Source organism: Indicator indicator, chromosome 33 (assembly GCF_027791375.1).
Source record: "Indicator indicator isolate 239-I01 chromosome 33, UM_Iind_1.1, whole genome shotgun sequence".
NCBI lineage: Eukaryota > Metazoa > Chordata > Aves > Piciformes > Indicatoridae > Indicator > Indicator indicator.
In genome coordinates, this window is record NC_072042.1 from 2,237,299 (window position 1) to 2,243,298 (window position 6,000).

Consider the following 6,000-nt stretch of genomic DNA (forward strand, 5'->3'; position numbering starts at 1 on the left):
AGAATCACAGAATTGTTTAGACTGGAGAAGACCTTTAAGATCGTGGAGTCCAACCATTAACCCAACAAGCATCCTGCATCCAGACCCCCAAATCTGCATCCAGCTCCTTCATTCCACATGCCAGCCCCTCCGTCCTGCATCCCAGCCCTCCCATAGGACCACTGAGGCTGGAAAAGACTTTTAAGATCATCAAGTCCAATCGTTAGCCCAACAACCAGCCTGCATCCAGACTCCCTTTCTGCATCCAACAACCCAATCCTGCATCCAGCTCCCTCATCCCACATCCAGCCCCCACCGTCCCTCATCCCAAGAGCTCAGGGCCTTGCCTGTGCCCACGCTTCATTAGCACTGCCCCATTGTTCCCTTAAACCCAGGGATAAGAGGAGCCAGGCCACCAAAGCTAATTAACAGGAGCCCCTGGGCTGAGGAGGGCAAAGCCCTGAGCCAGCAGAACCAACAAAGGCAACCAGTCCCTAATGGAGCAGCCTGAAAGCAAAGCTGGGCCAGAGGATTATTCCCTCTGGATTTTTTTCCTGTGTTATCCCCAAATTACATCAGTAATTCCCCTGCCACCCAGGGATTTGCCAGTTAATGGCCTGGCTGCTGCTGGCACTGGTTGTGCTCTGTGCTGGGGGATGCTCCAACACCTTGCTTGAGCAAACAGCAGTCTAAAGGCTGGCAAAAAACCCTTCAGATGCCCAGAAAAAAATGATGACTCCCTGTACGGGGCAATGCTGAGGCCACACCTTGAGTACTGCCTTCAGTTTTGGCCACTCCAGGATCACTGAGGTGCTGCAGTGTGTCCAGAGAAGGGCAACAAAGCTGTTGAAGGGTCTGGAGAACAGGGCTGGGGGCTGGAGAGTAGCAGCTGAGGGACCTGGGGTTGTTCAGCTAAAGAAAAGGAGGCTGAGGGGAGACCTTCTGGCTCTCCACAACTCCCTGAAAGGTTTGGAAAGAGGTGGGGGTTGGTCTCTTCTCCCAGTTAAAACGTGACAGGACAAGAAACAGCTTCAAATCACACCAGGGGAGGTTGAGGTTGGACATCAGAAGAAACTTCACCACTGGAAGGGTTCTCAACCACTGGCACAGGCTGCCCAGGGAGCAGCTGAATCCCCAGCCTTGGAGGTATTTAAAAGAGGCAGAGGTGGGGCTGAGGGACATGATTTAGCCCCAGACTTGATAACGAGTTAGAGACTGTTTGGATTCATAGAATCATAAAACCAACAAGGTTGGAAAAGACCTCAGAGATCATCAAGTCCAACTTATCACCCAGCACCTCATGACTAACTAAACCCTGGCTCCAAGTGCCACATCTAATCCTTTTTTGAACACCTCCAGGGATGGTGACTCCACCACCTCCCTGGGCAGCACATTCCATGGGACTCTTTCTGGGAAGAACTTTCTCCTCACCTCCAGCCTGAACTTCCCCTGGCACAGCTTGAGACTGTGTCCTCCTTTTGTTCTGGTGCTGTTGTTGGTGCTGGTTGCCTGGATTCAATGCTCTCAAAGATCTTTTCCAACCCAAACCGTTCTGTGGCTCTCCCGTCCCCAACTCCTCATACGTAAGAAGCTGTTTGAGGCTCTCCCTGCGCTTTGCACTCGGTTTTACAGCACCAGGGTGTGCTCAGCTCCATTTATTCCCTCTCAGCATCACCAGCAACTCGTCTGCAAGGAGCTCAAAGCAAATCCCCCCTCCTGCTCAGACGCCTGGAGGCAGCCAGACCTCACAGCTTGCTTCAAACCCTTCCCAAAGGGTGGAGTCTGCCCAGCCCCCGCACGGCTCTGCCCCCGCACACAGACCCCAGGCCTTGGCTCTCCCCACAGGACACGTTGGCTTTCTTCAGGGTCTGAAATTTGGCTGTGCTTCCTAACAGGAGAGGGAAAAAAAAAATAAGAAAAAAAAAAAAAAAAAACCCCACACCACAAATCTGTCAAAATTTTCCAGGAAGGCAAGAAAGGAAGAAAAAAAAAAAAAGTATAATTTCCAAATAAAACACTGTCAGGGACCCAGTGCCAAGTGATTTGCCCAAGTGTTTCATTCCAAGAGCTGCTGAAATGGGATATTCTGGGAGAAGGAATTTGTTCTGTGTTGGGGATCTTTTTTTTTTTTTGTGGGCTGAGAAACCAGAGCAAGAGACAAACAGCATTTCAGGCTGGCACAGCCTTGGTTCCCCAGGAAAAGTCATTCCTGCATGGATTGAAGCTTGAGGAGAGGAGATCGAGAATGGAGGTGAGGAAGAAATTCTTTCCAGTGAGGGTGGGGAGAGACTGGAACTGGTTACCCAGGGAGGTTGTGGCTGTCCCCTCCCTGGAGGTGTTCAAGGCCAGGCTGGATGAGGCCTTGAGCAACCTGGGCTGGTGGGAGGTGTCCCTGCCCATGGCAGCTGGTTGGAACTGGGTATCTCCAAGGTCCCTTCCAACCTCAGCCATCCTGAGTCTATGAATAACCTCTTCCCCAGACACTAACAACATCAGCAGAGACATCACCACCACCTCCTCCTCCTCCTGGGCTGTATCTCCACCACCCCCATCCCACTGCCACCCCCAGCACCAACCAGTCCCATGCCTCAGTTTCCCCACTGCTCCAGCACTCCAAGGCTGGATCCTTGTCCACCTCTGAGATGATGCCCAGGCTCCAGAAGCTTAAAATGCAATTAGTGAAGTAGATACTCTGCTGGCTGAGGCACAGCTGGCCAAGTCCATCCATCTCCTCCTTGGACAGGTTTATTGTTATGGCTTTTCCCAGCCTGAGCCTTCCCTCCCATCCAGGGAAGGAAATGATGGTGGCTCGACAGGCTGCTGCATCTCACCAACAGATCTGGCTGTGATTTGTGTATAGCGAGGACAAAACAACAGAAGTTTTGCAGAGCTTTGGTTTCTGTGAGCTTTGGGGATGCTTTGGGTGCCATCTCTTACCGCCCAAGGGTAGGGTTGGGGAAAAATTCAACCAGCCTCTTTTTCACAGAATCAGGGAATGCTAGGGGTTGGAAGGGACCTCTGAGGATCAAGTCCAACCCTCCTGCCAGAGCAGGATCACCTAGGGCAGGTCACACAGGAACCCAGCCTGGCAGGTCTTGAAAGTCTTCAGAGAGAGTCTCCAACAACCTCTCTGGGCAGCCTGTTCCAGTGCTCTGCCACCCTCAGAGTAAAGAAGTTCCTCCTTGTGTTTGGATGGAACTTCCTATGTTCAAGTTTGCCTGTTACCACTGAGAGGAGTCTGGCCCCATCTTCCTGACACCCACCCCTTAGATATTTGTAAGCATTAATAAGATCCCTCCTCAGCCTCTTCTCCAGGCTAACCAGCCCCAGCTCTCAGCCTCTCCTCACATGAGAGATGTTCAGTCCCCTCAGCATCTTAGCAGCCCTGCACCAGACTCCCTCCAGTAGTTCTTTTTTGTTCTTCCTCCTCATCACAACAGTGGCACAAAAATGAACAGCAGAGCATTTAGATGCCAAGGTCCCAGCTCCAGAGTGGGTGGCTGTGGGTGCCCCAGCAGCTGTGGAAAGTCAGAGGGGGTAAAACCAAAGCAGCTCTCAAACACTTCAGGTTTCATCAAAATATTTACAAGGAGAGCAGGGAGACTGCGACCTGGAACGCTCAGCTGCAGTAACAGGGATGGTTATACCCATTCTGCAGGCTAACAGCAGCAGGAAGGGAGCTGTCAGAGTCAGCCAGAGCTGCTCCAGATCTGGGTGTGCCCTAAAAATCACCAGATGGAATGAAGGAGCCCCCAGTCCCCAGCCCTGCGCTGGCTCGAGGCCAGGGTCACAGCAGCTCCGGGCGGCGAGATGAGCGCAGGAGGTGTGACTGGAGCTTCAGCAGCTAAAAATACTGCTGGGGAAGTGATGGAGAAAAGGAGGCTGAGGGGAGACCTTCTTGCTCTCTACAACTCCCTGAAAAGAGGTTGGAGCCAGGTGGGGGTTGGTCTCTTCTCCCAAGGAACAAGTGTTAGGATGAGAGGAAATGGCCCCGAGTTGCACCAGGGGAGGTTTAGGTTGGACATGAGCAACAATTTCTTCCCCAAATGGGTTCTCAAGGCCTGGTCCAGGGCAGTGGTGGAGTCCCCATCCCTGGAAGGGTTTCAAAATAAAGAAAACAAAAGAAGTGGTTTGAGAGGCTCCCCAGGGAGCTCAGCCACCCAGTATCCCCAGTGCAGGTACCACCACCACCTCCACAGCTCTGCAGTGTGCCCAAGCAGAAGGGGTAAGTGCTAACATAAGGGTTAAACACCACATGGACCAAGATTTCTTTCAGAAGAGAAAAAAACGAGGTGGGAGGTGGTTTGAGGGGTTTGCCAGGGAGCTGGGTACCAGTGCTGCTCAGCCTTCCCCCTGGGCACCACCCCACCTGGAACACAAACCCTATGAGGAGAGGCTGAGGGAGCTGGGGGTGTTTAGCCTGGAGAAGAGGAGGCTCAGGAATGACCTCATTGCTGTCTACAACTACCTGAAGGGAGGCTGTAGCCAGGTGGGGGTTGGTCTCTTCTCCCAGGCAAGCAGCACCAGAACAAGAGGACACAGTCTCAAGCTGTGCCAGGAGAGGTATAGGCTGGATATTAGGAGGAAGTTGTTCACAGAGAGATTTGCCATTGGAATGGGCTGCCCAGGGAGGTGGTGGAGTCACCATCCCTGGGGATGTTCAAGAGAAGCCTGGATGAGACACTTAGTGCCATGGTCTGGTTGATTGGCTAGGGATGGGTGATAGGTTGGATTGGAGGATCTTGGAGGTCTCTTCCAACCTGGTTGATTCTATGCTTCTGTGATCCCTCCTGGGTATCACTGTGGCATTGGGACATGCTCAGGGCAGAGGGGTGAGCTCCAAGATGGGGTTAAACATCAGGTGGACCTAATTTTTATTACTAAATAAAGGGATGAGGTTGGACTAACCAACCAGGAATTCACCATGGAGATGAGCACCAGTGCTGCTCAGCATCCCTCCTGGGTACCACTGCCACCCAACATCCTCATCCCCAAGGATGGAAAAGAGGAAATTCAGGGAAGGGGAAAGGGGGAATGAAAGGTTTGCAAGGAAGAGGGAGGGAAAGAAAGCCCAAGGAAGGCAGCACAATGGCTGCTGTCTCATTACATCTCTGTGGCCACCAAGGAACGTGGCTGCCTGCCTGCCCGGCGCTCCTTCATCCGCCACGTCTAGGCTCCTCTCACTTCAAAGTTAATTACACACTTAAACCTTTGCTGTTTAACCTCCTGCACCGTGGGACATGCTCCACAGGCTTCTCTTTTCTCTTACTGAGCAGCCTTGAAAAGGTTCCAGTGCTAAAGGGTGACCCAGGCACCATGCAGGATGGGATCGGCCACTCAGGCATCCCATGGGGGGTGACAACACAGCCCAGACCCTGCAGGGCAGCCTCTGCTGGGGATGTTACAAGAGGAACGGAGCAAAAAGTGGCAAGGCTTGCTAAACGAAGGCTTTCTCCCCAAATTTTCCAAGTGCAGGCTCCCTCAAGCTATGGCACTGAGGATGGGTGCTGGAGACATTCAAGATCAGCCAGCTGGAGGTGTCCCTGCTGACTGCAGGGAGGTTGGACAAGACCTTTGAGGGCCCCTTCCAACCCCATGCAATCTGTGAATCCGTGATCTCCAGACCAGGACAAAGCAAAGCAAATTGGTGGGGAAAGAAAAAAAAAAAAAAAAAAAAAAAAAAAACCACACAACGTTTTACTCTCATCTTGGCTTAGCCAGCACTGGATTAGGCCCACAGTCATCTCTGGGGTGCAGCATCTTGGGGTCAGCACCCCCACATTGCCACAGGAACTGGCCAGGAAAGCTAAAACAAGTGACCTTCTGGAGTCAGGATGAATTTTTCCATCCCTGTTTCCCCTCCAGCAGCTCCTGCCCCTCATCCCAAGTAATGAATAGGACATGAGGACTCAGGTAGCCATAGGACATGCTGCTGCATCACCCCAGCAGCCAAGTGGTTGCATGCAAGCACCCCATGCAGCAAAAGAGGGCTACAACCCATAGCCATCAACATCCCAACAC